Here is a 24,450-nt window from a genome sequence, read left to right as displayed (position 1 = left end):
ACAGAGGTGCTGGTTAAATGAGCAGTTCATTAAAGTATTCCATCCTTGTGATTGTAACAGTGCAGAAAGTATATGAAGAATTGAGTAAACTTGATGTCAACAAGGTCATGGAACCTGATGGTATATCACTGCATGTCTTGAGGGAATGTTCCATGGAGTTAACAACTTTAGCTTACCTTTTTAACATGAGTCTTAGATTGGCCCAAGTTCTTCCAAAGGAGTGGAAAGTGGGCAAAAATTGTTTTTCTTCATAAAGGGGGTGATAAGACTAAGGTTTTGAATTATAGATCAGTCTGCTTGTCTGAAGTTGTGCTCAAGGTGTTGGGGAAGTTAGTGAGGACAAGGATTCTCTTTAATGGATAGCATGGATTTATTAAGGGAAGATTGTATTTTAGGAATCTGCTTACTTATAACAAGGTGACAAATACATTGGACAAGGGAGAGGCATATACAGCAGTATGTTTAGATTTTGTGAAGGTTTTTGATAAATTGCCACATGACAAACTAGTAGTTAAATTTGAACAGATGGGATTGGATAGTAGACTAGTGTACTGGAGAGATTGGCTGTCTGATAGGTATCAGGTTCTGTATGGGGGAGTGATATCCCAGAAGAAGAACATCACTATGGTGTGCCCCGTGGGGTCGTTATTGTTTAATTTGTAAGGTTAGCAAAAGTGTGGTATGAGCAGCAGTTAGCAAATGATGCTAAAAGAAATCTGTAATTTACATATGCTAAAAGTAGCACCTGTAAATGACCTTGGAAGGAATTTAAATGGGGATATAAAAATGTTTGCAGATGATGCAAAGTTGGGGAGAGTTATGAGTAGTAGAGCAGATGTTGTAGCCTTGCAGGAGGACTTGAATAGATTGCCTGAATGGGCAAGTGTGTGGGGATGTCAGTTTAATGTAGCAAAGTGTAAAATTTCGTTTTAAAATTTGGAAAGCAAAGATAGGATGCAAAGTATAGGATTGGTGGATGCAATGAAAGATCTAGGGGTGATGGTGGATTGGGACTTGAAATTTCATGGACATTTTGCTAAAATTGTGAGCACAACACAATGGATTATGGGAATGATGTGGAGAATGGTGACATGTAGAGGTAAGGATGTTATGATTCCATTGTACAAGACTGATTGTTTAGAATTTGTTACCTAGTTTTCAGAATGACAATGAGTTGTTGGAGAAGGTTCAGAGACAGTTAATCTGATTTCTGGTCTCTGGAATGTTATGAGGACAGATTGAGAAAATGCAAATTGTAGAGCCCAGTGAATAGATTGAAGGGGGGGGGAGCATGATTGGGGCATATAAGTTGGTAAGGGATAATTATAAGATTAATATGGGTGAGATTTTTCATAGAATGTCTGGAGATAGGGGGAAGAACAAGAGGCCATTCCTGGAAGCTGTATGGGGTTGCGAAGAGTATATTTTTTGCATGGAGAGTGATGGGTGATTGGAATGCATTGCTTGAAAGTGTGGTCTGACAAGAAAAGCGCAGAGACAGTGACTGAATTTAAGTCAAGGTATGATGTGTGTGTGTACATGCGAGATTGTGACTTCCTGTGATGAGTCTCTTGTCTCTGTGGAGGTCTGATGATAAGTGATTTACAGTTACATCTATAATTGGTATTTTATTTCTTTAATTACTATTGTTTTGGCTATGAAATCTAGCTGCAAATTCTACAGATAAACAATTTTATGTAAGTTATTTCTGCAGTTATACCGAAAAGATACAGTACTAACTGTAACAGCTCTGAATAGAGTATGAACTGTTTTCAGCATAATGTATTTTCCAAACAGATGGTTGTTGTGTTGATGCAAACATGATTAGACAGATCTTTAAGAGGCATTATTTGATGTTATTAAACAGTTTATAACACAAAAATTTAAATTTTTAATCTGTTATTAACCATTACTTATTACCTCTTTATACTTATGAGTAAGAAACAGAAATAATAAGTTACACATAAAAAAAAGATTTGTAAATTTAGTGGCCACATTTTTGCTTATGTGGTCCTATAATGTGGCTGGATATTTTAAAACAAGAAATATGAGCAAGAACATTTCAAGATATATCATATTTTTCCATGTATAAGATGCCTCCAAAATTAAGAAATCGATATTTTAAACATCTCCATTATCTAATCATAACTCAGTGGGAGGAGGTCCAAACTATTTCTCTGAAGCTTTATTTCCATGTCTTTTGCATAATTGATGACTTTTAACTTGAATTTTGAAGAATATGACAATCGTTTTTTATTTTCAGACATTTTTATGGGCTAGTGCTCAAAATATTGTTAATGCATTAACTTACCCTGCCAACGAGTTGCAGATGTATGAATGTTTTCAGAGTTCTGATTGGTTTATTCAGAATCAGGTGTTAATGATGTCAATTGACAGAGTTAACAAAGGCTAGTGATTGGTGGAAGCCTGTTCGTGGCGACAAGGTACCCGGCAGTTTCGCCATGGCAACACTGGGTCTCTCAACCAGTTATCCCCCTGTGTATCAGACGACCCCCAAATTTTGGTCTAAAAATTTTAGAAAAAGTATCGTCTTATACAGGGGAAAATATGTTTTTTGTAATGCTCATAAATATGTTCTGCTTTAATTTTGTGTTAATGTAAAATGTAATCATTGTAATTACCATTCTGACAAAATTACAATAACTGCATTGTAATGCATTTTATACTAATTACAAACCACATTATATTGAAATCTGCTGTTTGAAATGTGCATTATGCGAGGTATTGCTACACATGCATGCAGAGGGGAGGAAAGACCTGTGGCAGAAACTTTATCTCATTTGTTTGCATGTTACACTTTTAAAAGAAACAAGCTTACATTTTTTTCTCCAAAAAGTAAACATTACAGGGAATAAAAACAAGTGAAATTAAATTGAGAAGTACTGCAAAATACACATTTTTAGACCAAAAAAGAAATGATCTTTTTAAAAATAAAATCAGTAGAAGAAAAACTAAACCAAAATAAACAAAATCGGATAGAAAATGTAAACCAGACAGCTAACACTTAATATCCTAAACAATTAATAAAATATAAACCAAATGGGGAAGAGAAGACCAGGTTAGCCTCAAAAGAGATCTATTATATTAAAAAAAGAGGAACAGAACAGATCATAAGGTCTATCCATATTGAGTATTATGATTATTTTGATAATATTTACTTTTGTCTTTTACTGATTTACATTAATTTCAATTTATAAGATTTGCTTTGATTACTACTTTAACACCATTTTGTACTTGTATACTTCCCAAAAGATATCAGCACTCAAAAGGCAAGACTATACAATAAATGGTTTAACTTGTATTTCTTTAAATTTTTGATTTACAAGCCTTACAGGCTTCTTAATAATAAGCAGCCTATTAAATTACACTATTACTATTAAATCACACTGTTCACTGTGCAGTGAACAGCGGTTAGGATGCTATTTTCTGATGTTCCTAAGTATTCAAGCAATTGATCTTATCCAAAAGCCAGAATGAAATTCCTTATTTGTGTGTATGCATGCACATGCATACTCTCACTGTACATCATATGGTATCTAGCCACTGATCAACAACTTAGCATTCTGTTCATATTCCAACTGTCATCTCATCTCTGCAGGTGATCAGTGATATGCTGTAGTGGTTGCCACTTAGCTAATTTTTGTATTGAAGGAGGTCTGTATATTATACTATTTTATAGAGCATGAGAAATTTTTGAGGTGTGCTGGATATTGGGAATAGTAATGGATTTCTTGTATTCTTATTTTTGGGAAAGGGGATATGTTGAGTTTTTTGTTGATTTTGTGAGGGGGAAAAGCCATTAGCTAAAATAAATGTTCCAGATATGATTGATTTTCTGTGGAGAGACAAGTGTGGTCAGAGCAAATGGTTCTAGCACCGTTTGCTAAGGTTTTGATGGCACCGTATTGCTAAGAGGGGTGGTACTTGGGTAGTGATGGCTGCACCTTCCAGTGTGGGGGATAGGGTTTTCTGTAGATCAGGACTGTTAAGCAGTTGGAAGGAAGGGCAAATAGTTTTTTTTTTTTTTTTTTTTTTCAATGGTGAGATGAGTATTGGCTGTTTAGATGTGCTAAAAACTTATCCTTTCCATGTGACTAAATGTTCTCCATGTTGCATAGCCTATTGTAGGCTAAGAAGAGCAGAGTTTTAATAATTTAACTAAATTTAGTTAGTATGTATTATCTATAAATGTGTCTATTCCACTAAACATCGACATGAATGATAATCAGTGTCTAGGCATCCATACCAGAAGGAAACTTAATTTTATGTGTTGAGCATGTAGCTTAAAAAAAAGTTTAAAATGTAATATTTGATCTTGTAGCACAACATTTTCAGTAATCAATCTCATTAAAAAATAACACTGTAAATCTTATTGTTTTTCTTACAAGAATCTGGACTTGTTCTTATACAGTATAGTGTTGCTTTTTGGGTCAGCCACTTTATTTTACTGTCAGCGTTTTTAGCTGATGCTTGTCTCCAAAGAAGGCATTATATAGCAACAAAATTAAGAACAGCCATATAACATTAATGTTGACTAAATTTTCAGTGTAAGTATATAAGTATTCTGGGAAGAGACGTTTTGATAACAAATGAACTTTGGTTTAGTGCAAAATAAGATGACTGGTGTTTTTTATGTATAATAATCCTTTTGTTCAGTAGTCAAAGAAATTATACCACTTCTATTTTTATATTTTTTTTATGTACTTGTGTTTATCATTAAAATAGCTTTTTTTTTTTTAATATATATATATGTACAGACATGGCTGACAGTGACAATACTGTAGGAGACCAACCTAAAAGAGGTCGTGGACGACCTCGTAAATCGGAACCTAGGAATGAGACAAAGGTATCATTACTTAATAACCAAATGACAGATTTAAACAAATATATCTACATTTTATTTATTGCAGTTGATTGGAACTTTTCATGTTTCCTTTTTATCTTATAATAATAATATATGCATAAATCTCATTAAAAGATATGATTTATTTATTTCGTATACAAAACAAGTAGTACAGTAGTAAGTAAGTAGTACAACATGATTTACACCAAATTAGGATACATTACAATGAGATCAGCTTTGATTTGGTAGGTGAATTATACAGGGAAATAATAATTAAATATGAAAAAAGGAAACTATATATAACTTATATACAATTGATATGGTCAGATGTTCATCCAGTATCTTGCACAATCAACTGCTCTTTCTGTGCAGGATATAAGGTCCTCTGTTGTGCAAGGTGATTGGAAGAAAGGGGCAAGCAAGAAGGTGTTCCATGGACTGGGTTGTCCCACACTCACAATTGTCTGGGCCAGTGAGGTAGCCCCATTTGATGAGGTTTTATTTGCAGCGTCTTGTCGTTCGCAGTCTGTTGAGGCTTTTCCAAGTATTCCAGTCCAAGTGGGCACCATGTGGAAGAGTTCGGCTATTGGAATACCAGTATTATTTTCAGGATACAGTGCAAGCCATTGTTGAAGTCTTGTCTCTGGGAGGTTTTTAGGTGGTTCAACAGTTGCCAGGAATCTATGTCGGGATTTTAGTCTTTGGGACACTGCGGTCTGGCTGAATAGTGGGTGGTGTTCATCATTCATCTGCTTCTTTCATCAGCTAAGAATGCAGATCTTTGAATTGAAGGGGGGGGGTGCAATACCAGCCAAAGTATACAGGTGTTTTAGTGGTGTTGGTTTCAGGCATCCTGTAATTAATCAGCAGCTTTCATTCAATGCTGGATCAAGTTTTTCAGCATGGCAGGATCTGGACCATACTGGGCAGGCATTTTCAGCAGAAGAATAGCAAAGGGCCAAGGCTGAAGATCTCAGTGTGTTAGGGTCTGTACCCCATTTGGAGGAGGTAAGCTTTCGTAATATATTGTTTCTTGCATTCACTTTTGCCTTTGTTTTATATGAGAGGGTGCGATTGAGAGTCACACCGAGGTAGATTGGGTTCCAAGAATGTTCTATTTTAGAGCCTTCCCAAGAAATCTGTAGCTTCCTGTTGGCTTACTTATTGTTAAGGTGGAAAAGGCCAGTCTGGGTTTTCAAGGGGTTTGGTTTTAGTTGATTGCTGGTATAGTATGCAGTTAGACTATTTAAGGCAAGTGCTAGAGTAGTTTCAGTGGACTTCAAATTTTTTGATTGTGTAGCTATGGCAAGGTCATCAGCATAGATAAAATTTCTAGTTCCTGAAAAGGAGGCCATTTTTTTGGAGGTGCCAGCGGCTCTTCCTACCCCCCCCCCCACCCAGTTCCACATAAAAGTGTCTGTTTTCCAAGAGTGATTGGATCAGGAGGACAAAGCGATAGTCTCTAGTTATTCTGTTTATTTTATTTCTGAGTGTGAGATGGTTTATGGTATCATATGCTGCAGTTAGGTCTACAGAGACTGCTCCTGTGGTTTGTTTTTGCTCATAACCATTTTCTATATATTGAGTGAGGTTGAGAATTTGTGATGTGCAGGATTTGCCTGGTCTAAAGCCAGCCTGCTCAGCAATAAGATGGGGTTCGATTAGGGGTTGTAGCGTATTCAAAATTAATTGTTCATAGAGTTTAAAGAGATTGCTGAGTAGTGATATAGGTCTGTAATTTTTTGCTTCTGTTGGAGTTTTCCCTGGTTTCAGAAAGGCCACCACTTTGGCATGCTTCCAGATAGTTGGTATCCTTAGGGTTCTGAGGCAAGTGTTGTATATGTTTAATAACCACTCTTTAGTCCTGTTTCCAAAATGTTTAATCTTTTCATTACAGACATTAAGGCCTGCAGATTTTCTAGGTTTTAATAGGTTTATGGCAGCGTTGAGTTCAGTGATGGTGAAATCTGAGTTAATCATATTTTGTTCCTCACTTGGGGTTCTAAGTATCTTCTTTTTTGTGTGCTTTTTAGGGAATTTTCCATTCAGCAGCAGCTGGTGAGCAATTTGATTAACTGTTACCTGCGGATGCTCGTATGGCTTAGTGAAATCCTTCCTAATTCTGTTGATAAAGTTCCATGCCTTTCTGCTACTGTGGGTGATATCAAGGGCTTCTATTTTTTTTTTTTTTTCCATGAGGAACGCCTTTCCTCTGCCATCTTGGAGCATAATTTTCTCCTGCTTGGATAGTCTCTTCTGAGAAGGGGTTGGTGTTGTAAAGTTGTAAGTAATCAGTATACTGGGCTTGTATGTCATTGGAAAGGCCTGGAATATAGTTTGTGCGGCATCCTCGGGGGATGTGTTTGATGGAGATTTTTCTCAGTATTTTTATGAATTCAGGATGCTCTTTAGGGTTTGGAGGGACTTGTTCTATGGAGCGGTCGAGATCTTCCATGAAGCTCTTCCAATTAGCTTTTTGGAAATTAAATGGTTGTCTGTAAGGAACTGTGTTAGGCATAATTGCTTTGTTGAATTGAAGCAATATAGGTCTATGTTGAGTATGTGGAATTGGATTTAAGACCTTTTTAACACAAACGTTGGATATTTTTGAGCTAACAAATATGAGGTCAGGGTTATCGCCTCGCTTTCATCTGCCACTGTTGAAAGAAACGGGGAGTTTTGGATTATGTATCAGGTTTAGAGAAAGGTTTTCAGCCCATTTTTCAACAAGTTCTCATCTTCATTGGACTTTGTAACTCCAGTTAATACTGTGGCTGTTAAAGTCACCTAATACAACATTAGTCATGAGTCAATGGACGATGGGATCAAGTTCTGTTTTGTAAATATTGCACTACCATATTTATTGTGGGGTATTTCTTTGAGTTTCATGCCATGGATGTAAGGTCTTGCAGGCAGAGCACATCGCAGTCATTATCTTTGCAAATATTTCCAATGAGATCTTGCTTGACACTGGAGAAACCTTCAATATTAAATGATATTATTTTTAGGCCTGGCCTAAAAATAATATCATGGTAGGATCCTTTAGGGCAGAAATTTGGGAGCATTTTAGTTCGATCACTTGCGTTTGGTTGATAGCAGCTTTAGCTTCCCCTAATGGGTACTAACAGGGTGCAGGAACAAGAACCCAGCTGCTGCGCACCCCAAACATATGATGTAAAGAAATGTAATTTTTTTCATAATTTATTTTAATAGTATTACAACATCAAATAAATCAAAGATGTTTATTGATTGGCTTATATTTTTGCTTGATTTCATACCAGCATCTTTAGAGCAAACAACATGTTACAGTTTACACATGACACTGAATAAGTGAAACAATTCAAAGATCTAAAATCTAAAATCCTAATTTAAACCCTAAAACCTTCTAATGTTATAAAAAAAGAAGTATTATAGTTTTGTAAGAGTTGATCTTAGGATAATAGTTGTCCTATTAATTTGGCAAATTAAATCCACACCTTACTTAATTCATACCTTTCTGTGTTGCTTAGGTATGACAATGATGAGTAGAACTGGTTATAGACTAAGGAATTATTCTTATTTACAAATGGCAGGAGTACCAGAAATTAAAGGAGATGAAATTATTACATTGAGTTTATTTGCCTGAAAATAGTTGGAATAAGTAAAACATGGTTGATTGAGAATGACATTTTCATGGGAAAATATGTTTTTTGTGAGGATAGGAAATTTGAGAAGGGAGGAATACGTGCTGATGATGATAGCAGGGGAATTATGTCGGCAGAGGATTAAGATACATGGAAAAAAAGTAGCATTGATTTTGAAACAGTGGTGTGAAGTGAAATAAGATATTTGGTAAGGTTTTGCTGCAGGCCAGTGAATGCAGAGAGTGGAGACAAAAAAATGTATAGGCAGCTTGGCTTAGCGAACAAGTGAAGGGTGATCATCATGGGTGATTTCAGTTATGACAGTATTGATTGGGATAAAGTTGATAACATCAGGGAATAAAGAGAATGACTTTCTTGTGTTCTTAAGGGACAACAATGTTAGGTAATATGTGACAGAGGGCACATAATTATCAGAGAGAGATGATGCAGGAATTAAAAGAAAGTCGAGAGTTATTTAAATGAGCATGCGGAGAAAAAGAAAATTAAACAGCAAAATAAAAAACAACAAAGCACAGAAACAGGTAAGTCAGGAAGTAACATAAATCAGATAAGTGACATTGTTTGTAAAATGAAAGATATTATTTGGTGTGGTGACTATAATAAAGCATGCTATTGATGAGTGAGTTATAACATCAAGTTTTCCTGGAGCGAAAATTAGGAATATAAAGGAAGCAATTCAAAAACAGAAAAGAAAAGTAAACAAAATTGTAATTGTAGTAGGTACTAACGACTTAACTAGCAATAAGTTCAGTATGAGAGAGGACATAAAAAGATTGTTGGAAGAGGCAAAAGTGAAAATCGTCAGTATTTTACCTTGATATGATAAAAATAAATTCAGAAGGGCTGTGATGACAAACGATTCGATACATAGGCTGTGTAGAAGGAATGGATGAGAGTTTTTGGATGTGTGGAGTGAGTTTGAGGGAAGATTTGTATAAGAGGAACGGCCTACATCTGAATGCATTTGGTATCAGGAGTCTAGAAAAACTAATAACTGAAATTGAAAAAAAAACATACTTCTCAAAGGGTCATACGAGATTTTTGATGGAATTTTTCAATTTATGGAGGGAGAGTGGAAGGACAAGAGGGACAGAAGAATAGGTGGCATTCATTCTCATCCTTGGAAGCTGAGAATGAATGCCGCTAAAAGAGGATGAAGGCTATATTTTTCTCTCATAGGGTGGTGCATGATTGGAATGGATTGCCATTGGATGTTGTGAGTTCAAGCAGCGTGAACGAATTCAAGAATTAGTATGATAGCTGGTGTGTGTGTGTAGTATGTGGCCTCCCTTGATTTGTCCCTGATTTCCTGGTGGTCTCTCTTAATAATAAGAGTTGAGTTTTAGATCTGGTTATATCATCACAGAATGTGATTTTAAATGGAGTGTTTAATCTCCCCACTTAGTGAGTGTGACCATTCTTACGTAAATTCACAGTTACGTAATAAATCTCGAAAATTAAAACTACTAATGTGTATGAATATGTTTGCGTCTTTGACATCCATTGCTGTATGCACCGACATAATGTTAACTAGACTCTGCATTCACAGCAAATGTAATGAATAGCGACAGGTTACTGGTAAACGCTGAGAGCAGCAGAGGGCAAGTGCACAAAAGCCGTAACATTTAAACTGAAACCTACCAATTAGAAATATGGACTCTGTAAATAATTCCTCCTTTCCTGACCTGTCAGTAGTCCATGCCTTCTGCGGTTAGTTTAGTCACTTGTTTATCACTGTTAGTGTTTTCTTTGTTTATTTATCCTTAAAATGGATTTGAAATGCAAAACCGAATGCGTGTTAATAAATCTAAAAAACAAAGGTCTGCAATTACTTTAGAAGAAAACTTGAAAATAATTCGTATGTATGAAGACGGGAAAATTATATCAACAATAGCTCGGGATGTAAATCAACCTATTTCGACAGTGAATACGATAATGAAGGATAAAGTTCACAATCATTACCAAGAAGAGGCTGGGCCCTATTTCAGAGATGGAGAAATTGTTGTTTCACTGGATCAAGGATCTGACACAGAAGCAAATACCATTGAGTTTTCTGATTATCCAGGAGAAGGCTAGGTCTTTAAATAAAGATTTACGAGAGAAGGCCGGCATCATGGACACGGAGAGCGCATTTAAAGCTAGTGCTGGATGGTTCGAACGATTCAAGAAGCATACAAATCTACACAGCATCAAAGTCACGGGTGAGGCAGCAAGTAAATTTCTCGAACTTCTGGCAGAAATAATTGAGGAGGGGGAATATTTGCCTGAGCAAATATTTAGTGTTGATGAAACGGCTCTGTTTTGGAAGAGTATGCCAACACGGACATTTATTGCAAATGTCCGTGAAAAATCTATGTCCGGATTCAAGGTTGCAAAAGATCGGATCACTGTTATGATTGGCGGCAACACTTCAGGGGACTTGAAACTTAAACCGCTTACAGTGTACTATTCCCAGAGACCGTGGGCGTTTAAGAACATTGACTCGAGTAGGCTGCCCGTAATCTGGAAATCCAATACCAAGGCTTGGGTTACACGTATGCTGTTCGCAGACTGGTTCAATAACCACTTCATTCCTCAGGTGAAGGAATATTGTTTCAAGAAACGAATCCCGTTTAAAGCTTCTCCTCCTGGACAATGACCCTAGACACCCAGAAGAGTTGGATGACTTTCATTCTGACGTAAAAGTTGTTTATCTGCCTCCTAGAACCACCCAACTGTTGCTATAGCGTCTTGATCCATATGTTGCAACTTTCAAAGCCTACTATCTGCGGCGTATGTTTTCCCAAGCAATCGAAGCCATTGATAGTGGTGAGGGCATTACTTTACGTGAGATCTGGAAGAATTATAATATCCTTGATGCTATCAAAAACATCGGAGTGGCAGGGATGAAGTCAAGCAGACAACAATGAACGCTGTGTGGAAGAAATTCTGCCCAGAAATGGTGCAAAATCGTTTAAAGGAAGGAGAGCAGACAATGACTGATATGGTTGTTGAGTTGACACAAGAATTACAGCAAGCGACGGAGACGTGTGTGCAACTGGCAGAGCAATTAGAGCTGGAAGTGGATAACGTTGACGTTAATGAGCTTCTTTTGAGTCACAATGAAGAGCTTACTAATGATGACCTTATTCATTTGGAGGCATTCTGAAGAAAATACTATGCCGATTTAACCACCAACTGCAGATGTTAAGAAATTTACAACAAAGGGACTAGCCGAGGCTTTTAACCTGATAGACATGGCACTAGCAAAATTAGAATCGATGGATCCGAACACCAAGTGGTTCGAGAATGTTAGCCACCGTATCCATTCCGATATATGTCTAGCTACAAGGCCATCTAAGATGACAAAAAGTGTGTGACCACACAATCTACTCTAGACATGTTTATGAGATGCCGCTCACAGCAACGCCAAGATGACAACTCAGATGACCCTGACTACGCTTAGTCTTCAACATTGAGAGGTGTAGAAGTTGCCAGAGAACAGCATTTCTCTTCACAACCATCTGCTACCAGTGCCGACGCTCCCACGACAGAGCTAAATTAGCTGTTCACAAGACATTTTTTTATTCGAAAAGTGTTATTTCAGTTTGTTTTTATATATTTTTCATACTTTTATAGTTTATATCTGAGTAAATACTGCTGCATGATGTTTCATTTATAAAATAATACTGTGTAAATAATATACTGTCATCATCATCAAATTCCTGCCATGTACCCACAAGGGGTGTACAGGATATGATAGTACTACATGAAAAAATTATATCATTACTATCTTCCTATCTACAATTTTCCTCCAAATCAATCTGTTACTTGTCAAGACTCCAACATTATCAGATCTTATATTTCTATCGTCTAAGGCACTTTGTACCTTATCAATCCACCTATATCTTGGTCTTCCTCTGGGTCGTTTTGCTGCCAACCTGGCAGAGAACACTTGTTTTGCTAATCTTTCCTCGCCCATTCTGTTTGAGTGACCATACCACCTGAGATTAGCTCTGCTAACGCATTCCTGGATGCAGACAATGTCAAGTTCTTTTCTAATATCCTCGTTTTTAATATGATATTGCCATTGATGCCATCTGTTCACGCCTATAATCTTTCTCAGGACTCCCATATCTGTGGTCTCTAGTCTTTGGTCTAGTGTTTTACTTCTGACCCAGCTCTCAGATCCACAAGTTAATACAGGTTTGAACACTGTCTTGTATACAGCTAATTTCTTATTCCATATGAATTTATTCAATTGACTTCCCACCATACCAGCTTTGCTGATTCTGTTGTCTATTTCTATATTTAATTTACCATCTTCAGTAAAAATCGTGCTTAAGTAGCTGAAATGTTTTACTTGTTCCACAGGTTCTCCATTCACAACACAGTTGACATTTTCAACAATTTTACCTATTTTCATTGTCTTTGTCTTTTTATTGCTGACCTTCATACCATATCTATTACAACAGCTATTCAATTTAGTCAGAGAATCTTGCAGACTTGTAGCAGATTTATTTAGAAGTATAACATCATCCGCATAAAGCAAAGAGCTGACATTAACATCTCCAATTTTGATATCATGTTTAATACCACTTTCCTTCATAATGTGATCCATATAGACAATGAATAACAAAGGGGATAATGTACATCCTTGTCTCACACAAAATTTAACATTAAACCATCTTCCTGTACTTCCTTCAATTCTAACTGCTGACTTACAACTCAAATAAAGACTAAGTATTGCTTGATATAATGCCCCATTGACACCATATAACTGCAGCGTATTGAATAGCTTCTCTCTTGGCACCTTATCATATGCCTTTTCCAAATTGACAAAACTTAAATACAGATCTTTGTTATGTTCCCATGCTTTCTCGACTATTTGTCGTAAAGTGAAGATCTGATCTTGACAGCCTCTGTTTGGCCTGAATCCAGCTTATTCTTCAAGCTTTTCTTCCACAATTCTTCTCAACTGTTTCTCAAGTATACTTGCATAGATTTTGCCAGGAACACTCAGTAGGGAAATACCTCTGTAATTCTCACATTCAGTTTTATTTCCCTTTTTATATATGGGTACTATGAGAGCTCTACTCCAATCATCGGGAATTCGTCCCTCTGTCCAGGCTCTCTGAACTATGCAGTGCAGCCACTGTAAGACTTATACCACCATACTTTAGCATTTCTGGTTGAATATCATCTACTCCAGCTGCCTTTCCACATTTCAAGCCTTTGATGGCTTTTTCTGCTTCAAGCATGGATATGTATTCCTGCCTGCATGCCTGGTCAGTGTTTTTTATCACTGTGCTGTCATCACTGCTTGTTTCATTTAGCAGTTTTTCAAAGTAATTACTCCATACTTCAAGGATATCTTTTTCTCCAGTTTTCATGTCACCTTTATCATCTCTAACTTCTTTTACAGCACTCTTTCCTCCATTCCTAAGCTTCTTCAACAACCTCCAGAATATTTTGCCACCTTCTTGATATTTATTTTCTATATTCTTGCCAAAGTCCTCCCATGACTTTTGTTTAGCTAGTTTTACACAGTATTTAGCATTCTTGCATTTGTCTCTATATTCTCTAAGAGCACAAGCTGACTTATTTGACAGGAACTTTTGATATGCTTTCTTCTTTTCCTTCACTGCCTCTTTAACTTCCTGTGTCCACCAGGGAGTTCTGATTTTTTTATCCTTGCAGACAACCTCACCACATGCCTCTCTGGCAGAATCAATCAATGTTTTCTTCAGAGTTTGCCACTGAATCTCCAAGGTTTGATTCCTGTTCTCAAACTCTTTCATTTTTTCTTCAATAATCTTTGTGTATTTTAGTCTACAGTTCACATCTGAGAGCTGCTCAACTTTGATTCGCTTTAAAATTTTCTTACATGTTATTCTTTTCAATATGAAATAATATACTGTACATATCTGTATATATACATACATATAATAATAATAAATATTGCAGTTTCTTACAAAGTTACACTTAAGCAATTTACAAATTCGACTTACGTAAAATTCAAGTTATGTAAAGGTTTACGGAATGCATTACTTACGTAACTCATGGGGGGGGGTTACTGTACATGAGAAATTAAAAAAAAAACTTGATAATATATTACCATGCATCTTGAGGGAATGCTCTGTGAAATTAATGGCACCTTTGGCACGTGTTCACATGAGTTCCACTTTATGGGAGGGTGGTGGTAAGACTGACGCTACAGATTGTAGGTCAATTTGTCTGTCCTAGTGTGTTAAGATGTTAGAGAAGTTGGTGAGAACAGAATTCAGACATGATGGTCAGTATTTATTTCTTAAGGGAATATCATATTTTAACAATCTGCTTACATATTACAAAAAGGTGACCAATTCACTCGATAAAGGAGATGGATACAGTGGTGTACTTGAAGTTTTCACAGACTTTTGATGGAATGTCACATAGCAGTCTAGTATCTGAATTGAAGCAGATGGGATAACAACCTAGTGAGTTGGATAGCCGATTGGCTGTGAAATAGGTATCAGTTGGTTGTGTATGAAGTAGTGGTATCCCAAAAGAGGAAGATAACTGTGCCACAGGGAGGATCTGTTTTGGGACCATTATTGTTTAACTTGCATGTTTCCTAATGATGCCAAGTTGGGAAGAAGTATGGAAAGTAGAAGATACTGTGGCCTTGTAGAAAGATCTGAATAGACTATGTGAGTGGGAAAAATCAGTGGAGCTGCCAGTATATTTTTGCAAAGTCTCGAAATTTGATAGATCTGGTTGGGATGAAGAGTGTACAATTAATGGAGAAATTTTGAAGTCAGTTGAAAAGATGAGAGATCTGGGAGTGGTGATGGTAGACAAATAGTAGAAGTTTAGGAGTCACATTGCTAAAATTGTAAGAACATCACAACAGATTATGGCAATAATGAGGAAGATTGACATACAGAAGTAAAGAGCCTTGTGAATAGAAGAAGAAATATGATAAAGTTGGTGAGAGGTTGTACCAGATTAATGTGGAGGAGATTTTCATAAAGTAAAGGCAAGAGTAGGACTAGAGGTCATCCCTAGAAGCTGTATAAGGAGGGCATGAGAAGTAGATTAATTGCATGAAGAATGGAGGCCTTCCATTGGTGAGTGGAATGCATTGTCTAACAACCTGCCTTTTACACACACACACATACTAGTAACATGTTTTTCAGATGGTTCTATCTTTTTTTTTTTCTATTTATAGAAAGCAAGCACACGTACACACTGAAAGATACTTGCATAAAGAATCACATCATCACCACCATCCAATAGTATGGAACTCTCAAAATGCTAATTTGAGAATTCCATACTATTTGAGCCACGGCTATTTGTTCTAGTAATGCTGCCCTTGTCACAGAAGCTGTAGCCATTTTGGTAATGGATACAGTTTCTCCTATAGAATGGATAAAATTTGTGAAGAGGGAAACAACATCAAAACTAGCCATGATTTCCTTTTTTTGAATATGTAGGTCTCTGACACTCAAACCAAAATCTACAGAATTTTTGAGGAAAGATGAGGTGAAGCAAAATAAACATTTTAGAGATTTGGCTAATTACTTGGAGAGTTCATAAGTAGGTGAATCGATGTCTTCTACAATTGGTCTGAGTGGAATATTTTCTTTATGAATTTTTGGTAATCCATATAATCGAGGGATTAAAGGATGAAGAGACAATCGAATATTTCTAGAAAACTTTATAGTGGTTCTTAAGTTATCGGTATGGTTATGGAGTTCATGAGTTGGATCTCTGTCAAGAATAGAATAAGTATCTGTTTGTAATAATTTGAGCATTTTTCCTCAGTAAATTATGTTAGACATAAAAAATAGTTTAATGAGGAAACTAGTTCATTGTACATTGCTTTTTTTTTTTTTTTTTTTCATTGAATATTCTTGTGGTCATTAATGTTGATTAGATTTAGATAAGTTGTGTTTCAGATTTTTAAAAATTATTTTTGATATTTTAATTTCATGTTTGTCATAATTTTTAAATTATCATGAAATGTTAATTTCTTTAATAATTAACAAGGTTTGACTCAGACCTTTTTATTAATTAAAACTGAATGTTTCTCTGAAATGTTTTGTTGTATATATGCCTGATATCCTCTTCAGGAAGATATCTATTCAAGACTTCAAGTAAAAGAAAGAATTAATATGAAGAATAACTCTTCTGAATGCAGATGGTGTGAGGGTGGACAGATGCAAACTGAATAACATTTCAGCAATAGCGACTGGGATATCAGCACAGGTGCTAAAAGAGTGTTCTGCTGGACTGGCCCTTCCTTTGGCTAGGCTCTATAATTTGAATCTCAGAACAGGGAAGATTCTACAGGAATGAAAAGAATGCATGATAATCCCATTGCACAAGGGTGGTGCAAAGACAAGTGTATCTAACTATCGACCAATCAGTATCTCAGGCGAGCTGGTGAAGATTTTGAAAAAATTGGTTAGGCTTGCATTCAAAAATGGGTTGACAATGAATCTCTATTTTGCAATGAACACCATGGATTTACTAAGGGAAGGTTCAGCAGCTTACTCACATTCTATAATAATGTTACCATTGAACTAGAAAAGGGGAATTAATACACCATGATACTTTTGAATTTTGCTAAAAATGTCATTTTGCCTCTTGATAAGACCTCACTTGGTCTATTGTGCACAGGTCTGATCTCCTGGTTTCCATTGTGATCTGATATATTGGAAAGAGAACAAAGGAGAGTGTTTTGTAAAAATGATATCAGGATTGCAGAATACTGATTATGGAGAGAGATTGAGAATTTGTAGACTGCAGACACTAGCAAACAGGAAAAAGAGGGATGATATGATTGAAACTTACAAACTTCTGAAAGGTTCATACAGGATTTCGATTGATGGAATTTTTCAATTTATGGCATCGTCACCGATGCCATGACCTTTCCTGCTGATGGAACCGACTTTGTTTTCTTTGGTGCTGAACAACTGGCTTCCTTGGAAGCTGAGAATATAAGGGTGGTCTGAAAAGTTCTCGGCCTAACAATGAAAAAATGAATTTATAATTTCAAAATTATTTTTATGTTTCAACATAATCTCCCTTAGGACTAATACATTTATTCCAGTGATGCTCCAGCATCATTATCCCTTCCTTGTAGTGGTTCTCAGTAAGATCTACAAAATACCCCTCTACAGCTGCAATCACCTCTTGATTCAAAGAAAAACACTGACTGGTGAGGAAGAGTTTTAGTTTTGGGAAAAAATAGGAGTCAGAGGGAGCCAAATCTGGGGAATAGGGTGGATGTTCGAACAATTTGTAGTGTAGATCCCTTAATTTTCCCATTGCCAAAACACCTTTCTAGGCAGGTGCATTTTCCTGATGAAAGAATGATTTTTTCTTCTGAAAACTGGGTCTTTCTCTTAATAATAATAATATTTAACACAAAAAACTCAAATGTTTCCCAACAGTCGTTATTTCTAGAAATTGAAAAATACTGGATTGATAGTAAATTATCAACCCATTTATCATTAGCCACATTGTTGTGCAGACTAAACTCAAACTTTCCTATTGGTTGTTGGGGAACATTTCAGTTTTGTTTGTGTTAAATATCTTCCTGAAAATGCTATTAGGCATATACAGCAAAACATGTTGGTGAAACATTCAGTTTTAATGAATAATATGAGTCAAACTTTCTTAATTATAATTTTGTAATTAATAAATATATAATTAAAATTGAAATTTTATAATTAAAAAAATTATTCATTTCATTTTTGATCTCTGTAGGATTCTCCTGTTTCTGATGAGCCTAAACCAAAAAGAGGACGTGGTAGGCCTAAAGGAACATTGAAAAAAGGAAGTAAGGTATGATGATGTCAAATTAATTTAGCATTGTGATACATATATGGTGGCATTCGACTGTCATTGCCATCCTATATGACTGGTAATCGATAAAAATTTTAAATAATTGAAACTGATGATTTTCTATCATGTGTATCATAGAAAGGAAGATGGTGGAATTTTTAACATATGACTAATATCTCACACATTTTATGATATGGTAATATAATATATTATTTTATATTATTATAATTATTACTATTATTATAAGCAGCAGGCTAGATGGCATGAGGATTACAGATGCAGAAGAGATTGATCAGCTATTGAGTGCCCATTTTGTTAAAAGCATGGCGTACACAACATTGAGCTTACTGCTATCTCTTCACTGGAGGAAGAAATGCAGGTGTATGTGGACGAGGTATTAGAGCTGTTGCACAAATTTAATAAGAATTCAGCAATAGGGACTGATGGGATATCAGCACTTGTGCTAAAAGAGTGTTCAGCTGAACTGACTATTCCTTTGACTAGGATGTTTAATATGAGTTTCAGAACAGGGAACATTCCACAATTGTGGAAGGAATGTATGGTAATTCCATTGCACGAGGGTGGTGCAAAGAGCGATGTATTCAAGTATAGACCAGTTAGTATCTCAGGAGTGGTGGTGAAGATTCTGGAAAAGTTGGTTAGGGCTTACATTCAGAAATGAGTTGACAGTGAATTTCTACTTTGCAATGAACAACATGGGTTTACTAAGGGAAGGGTATGTTTTTAGCAACTTGCTCACATTCTATAACAATGTTACCATTGAACTATACAAGGGGAATGGATACACCATGATACTTTTGGATTTTGCTAAGGCTTTTGACAGAATACAGCATCATAGACTGTTGCATAAATTGGAGAAAATATGTTTGGGTTATAGAATATTAGCATGGATAAGAGGATGGCTGACTGACAGATATAAAAAAAGTGATATATGGGGGATGTGAGTCTGCAGATTTAAGATAACAAGTAGTGTACCACAAGGATCAGTGCTTGGTCCACTCTTATTCAATCTATACATTAATGATACTGGGAAGATTCTGACAAGTGATTTGCTAATAATGCAAAGATATGTAGGGTAATCAGGAATGCTGCTGATATGCAGTACTTGCAGAATGAATTGAATACGCTGGAATTGTGGCACAGGAACATGGATGTGAGTTGAATGTCAGTAAATGCAAAATCATTCACTTTGGCATGATTAGATGTCCAATGTTTTATTATATCGGTGGGATTATGCTAGAAGAAACTGATGCTATGGATCTTGGAGTGTTAGTAGATAGGAAGTTGAAGTTCATGGGCCATGTGGCAAAGATTGCAAATACAACTTAAACGATAATAGCAATGTTGAAACGCATGCTCACATGTAAAGATAAGGATGTTATTTTGCCTCTTTACAAGGCCTTAATAAGACCTCATTTGGACTATTGTGTGCAGGTCTGGTTTCTATTGTGATTCTGATATATTTTAGAGAGTACAAAGGAGAGTGTTAAAAATGATATCAGGATTGTTGAATACTGATTATGAAGACAGATTGAAAATTTGTAGACTGCAGACACTTGCAAACTTCTGAAAGGTCATACAGGATTTCAATTTATGGAGGGTGGGGAAAAGACAAGAGGGCATCCTTGGAAGCCGAGAATGAAGACTGGGTAAAGCAGGGGTGAGGGCTAGATTTTTCTCTCATAGGGTGGTGCGTGATTGGAATTTATTGTCACTGGATAGTTATTCTTGAATGAATTCAAGAATAAGTATGATCGCTGGTGTATGTAGTATGTGGCCTCCCTTGATGAGTTTCTAACTCCCTGGAGGTCTGTCTTAATAATAATTATTATTATTATTATTAGTCTTATAGTAATATACTATATTATAGTATTGTTGATGTACTATTGTATTTATAGTAATGCTTGGTATTAGTATCATTTATAAAGATTTCAAAAGAATTTAATGGAGCAATAACAGCAATTATTGCAATAAATTTTTTAAAATAAGTCCATACATGAGTCAGTAAAACCTACAGTGGCATGTGATTTAGGAACATAGAAGGCAGCTGATGTATTTTTTGTAGGTGGAGGTTTTAGTTCTTGGAGGCACTAGTGTATGGAATGTGCTGTTTCAAAGAAAACAAATCGGTGAGGGAAAAAAAAGTGTGAAATTACTTTCATAAACTTTTTCACTAATTAAATTGTTGGAATCTAAACTGTCTGTTGTCAGCTATCAACCATGCTTGATTTTGCATGTTTAAAGGAAAATTGAGGAGTGGTGGTTGTTTTTGATGAATCATTACTCATAAAAGTATCTATAGAAAAGACAGTGCAGAACCTTTATGAGAAAGAAATTGGAAAGGACTTGTGTGTGTAGAAGAAAATAGGAAATTATTTGTGATGCAAACTAAGTGTTAGCAACATTTTAAACGTTTTTCTTATGTAAAAGTAGAATGTGAGTTCTCTTGAGTTACATTGTACCAGTCTTTTAAAGTTATGAGTGAAATTTATTTAAAAGTTCGGCTTGTGTTAGTTCCATTTCCAGAGAGCATACAGTGATGTCATCTGGAAATTAAAATTTTTCATCTTACAAATAGGCAAACCACCCAAAAGAATGCATGCAATTAACATGCTGTCGCACTGTATGTTAATTGGAGTCTTGACAGACAACGCATACTAGATTTGATAATAGTATCATCATAGATGTAATTGTTTTGTTGTTATTTAGTATTAGTGATCATACCATACTGATCTGAGAAGTGGCTAAGTATATTCACTTTCCAATTAAGGAAGAGTTACTTGCTTTGATATCATCATTCTGATAGATATATTATCATCAAATTCCTGACATGTATCCTCAAAGGTTGTACAGGATATGATAGTACTACATGAAAACCTTACATCACCACTAACTTCCTGTCTACAGTTTTTCTCCAAATCAATGTGTTGTCTGTCAAGACTCCAACATTATTAGATCTTATATTTCTGTCTTCTAAGGTACTTTTTACTGTAGTAATCCACCTATAATTTGGTCTTCCTCGGTCTTTTTCTTATTAACCTGGCAGAGAACACTTGTTTTGCTAATCTTTCCTCTCTCATTCTATTTAAGTGACTATACCACGTGAGATTAGCTCTACTAACACATTCCTGGACATAACAACATCAAGTTCTTTCCTAATATCCTCGTTTTTAATATGATATAAAATATGTAAGATATAAAAGTCTTACAGCCACTGTAAGACTTTTATATCTCCATACTTGAGAATTTCTGGTCGAATATACTCTACACCAGCTGCATTTCCACATTTCAGGATTTTGATGGCTTTTCTACTTCAAGTTTGGATATGTATTCCTGATTGCATGCCTGGTCAGTGTTTATTACCACTGTGCTATCATTACTTCTTGTTTCATTTAGCAATTTTTTGAAGTAATTACTCCATGCATCAAGGATATCTTTTTCTCCAGTTTTCATGTCACCTTTATCATCTCTAATTCCTTTTACAGCATTCTTTCCTCCTCCATTTCTGAGCTTCTTCAACAACCTCCAGAATATCTTGCCACTTCTTGATATATATTTTCTATGTTCTTACCAAAGTGTTCCCATGACTTGTTTAGCTAGTTTTACATAGTGTTTAGCTTTCTTACATTTGTCTGTGTATTCTCTAAGAGCACAAACTGACTTATTTGCCAAGAACTTTTGATGTGCTTTCTTCTTTTCCTTCACTGCTTCTTTTCTGAGTTCTGATTTTTCTATCCTTGCAGACAACCTCACCACATTCCTCTCTGGCTGAATCATTCATTGTTTTCTTCAGGGATTGCTACCGAATCTTAAGATTTGGTTCCTGTTCTCAAACTCTTTCATTTTTTCTTCAATAATGTTTGTGTATTTTAGCTACAGTGTATATCTGAGAACTTGTCAACTTTTATTCGCTTTAAAACTTTCTTACATGTTATTCTTTTCAATATGAAAATCAATTTTATCCTGCTCAAGACTAAATAGTGATCACTTCCAATTTCAAATCCTCTGTACACTCTAGTGTCCTGCATCAGTGAGAAAACATCTATCAACAATGACATAGTCAATGAGACTTCTTATTCCTTTTCTCTTCTCTCCATGTAAATTTATGCAACATTTTTATGTTGGATCATTGTGTTAGTAATAACCAGTCCATGTCCTGAGCAGAAATCCAGCAGGTATTTGCCATTATTATTAGCTTTGCTCTTTTCTTTGAATTTTCCCAAAACAAACTTCTTCGATATCCTTGAGCACAAAAAGTTCAAAACTTTTGATTTCACAATATTTTACTAGAATAATCTTGCTGCTTAATGTATCAAAAGGAACTGCCTTTTGCTTTGGGGGAAAACTCTGTAATTCTTCTCTTTTATCTAACTTAGCTTCCTTTAAATAAAAGAAATTCAACTTTAATTTTGGGCTAACTGTTTGTTCCCCTCTTAACACTCTTTCCCACCTGTTTGGCTAAAGAAACATCCTTTCCTTTAAACTAGTCTGTTCTTATCAACACAACGGCTGTTCTCTTTTTTTTCTCTCTCCTCTCACTATTTCTACTTCCTCTTGGAAAATACAAGCCATTTGTTTTTCTAAAATTCTGAACTTAAAATATATATTTCTGAAATAAGTCCTATGTTCCTAAAAAAAAACATCAAAATATTGTCATTATCTGGACAAAGGCAACCTTACCAATCACATTCTAATGCATACAATTGAAAAATGAATATTCTTCTATGACATTGCATTATCTCCCTCTCATCTGAGGTCCACCAGAAAACTAACTTGATAAAGTTAATAAAATCCTGAATAATGTTACTTCATTAGATCAAAATCCATACGATTAGCCTAGTGGCTGTTTGCTTCGCAACCATATGACTGGGGAAGGAATGTCCCAGGTTCGATACCCGTCGAAGACGTGAGAAATTTGAGGATCTTCCTCAGCCATAGCTAAGTTAGCTGGTCTTGGGTGCTGGCAGTAGGGTTTTTTCTGCCAGTTTATCTGGTGTTTTTCATCCTGCAAGCAGGCAAACCGGCCCCGTGAACACACACAGATCTACAGCCATAAATACTTAACCCCTCATGAGGGGGGCTCAACTTGCCCCAATAGGGATGGGGAGAGAAAAAGAGAGGAAACTCCATATGAATAAATAAAAATTAAATCAAACAGCAGTCAAAAAAAACAAGACTTATGCTGGACTCTGCTCCCCCACTCCCCTTTTTTTTTTTTTTTTTTAAATCTGGGATCTGTAGTCTAACCAAGAACATAAACCAGACTATTCTTTAAGACCAACAGTTGATTCAGTTGGCAGCTCTACTTCATAACATTGATTACATTTGCTTATCAAAAGCACCACAGGATCTCTTCAAAATTAAAAATTTTAAACTCATTCCTTCTGATAGACTACCTTTGATAATATCTCCTTCTTTACTAATATATATTTGGCTAACACTAGAATATTTCAATAGATTTTCCAGTCAATATTGCTGAACTATTCAGATTTGTTTTCAGATTTAGATATTTCATTTTGAAATAATAGTGGAATTGCTATAGGCAGCCATTTATCAATGTTCTTCCAAGTGTTTTTTTGAACAGCTGGAAGTAAATATTTCAAACTCAGTATTATCATCCATGGGATATTTCATGTGGGAAATGCAAATCAAGAACTAGAAATGTTTCTACAAATTTCAAAAATCGTGATTTAAAAAAAAAAAAAAATTACGTGTAAAGGAATCATAAGGAGCATTATCCTTTCTAGATGTTCACCTCTAGCATGAAACTGAAGGCTTCTCCCCCCCTCCCCCTACATCAGTCTGCAACAAACACTTTCTCCACATGTTACATTGCTCATCATCCATCTGAAAAATATGGAATAATTAAATTTTATTGACAGGAGCTTATAACATATGTTATTCTAAATAGGTTTGCTAACAAAAAATCACAACTATTAAAACAGATATTTTCTCTCAGTGGCTACAACCGTGGTATTCTTGTGGGAGTCCATAAGAACTATTGCAGGAACATTTCAAACTATTAACCACCAGCTCTTGTTCTACCCTAGACATGTCATGTAACTTATCCTGGTTTGAGCTACTAAACTGGCCAGTCAGATTCTC

General features: G+C 35.7%; 1 long non-coding RNA gene across 1 annotated transcript in view; it reads left to right on the top strand.

The window, feature by feature from the left end:
- The window catches only part of LOC150109795 (uncharacterized), a 94,016-nt gene that overhangs the window by 14,917 nt on the left and 54,649 nt on the right, over positions 1-24,450 (top strand). The window contains exons 2-3 of the long non-coding RNA XR_016550216.1: positions 4,779-4,867; positions 18,247-18,324. This is a non-coding gene — a long non-coding RNA (uncharacterized LOC150109795). The remainder of the gene's footprint in view (positions 1-4,778; positions 4,868-18,246; positions 18,325-24,450) is intronic.

The sequence above is a fragment of the Typopeltis vanoorti genome, chromosome 1 (assembly GCF_054136105.1).
Source record: "Typopeltis vanoorti isolate ZY-2024b chromosome 1, IOZ_Tvanoo_1.0, whole genome shotgun sequence".
Taxonomy (NCBI): Eukaryota; Metazoa; Arthropoda; class Arachnida; order Uropygi; family Thelyphonidae; genus Typopeltis; species Typopeltis vanoorti.
This window is presented reverse-complemented; position numbering and strand designations above follow the sequence as displayed.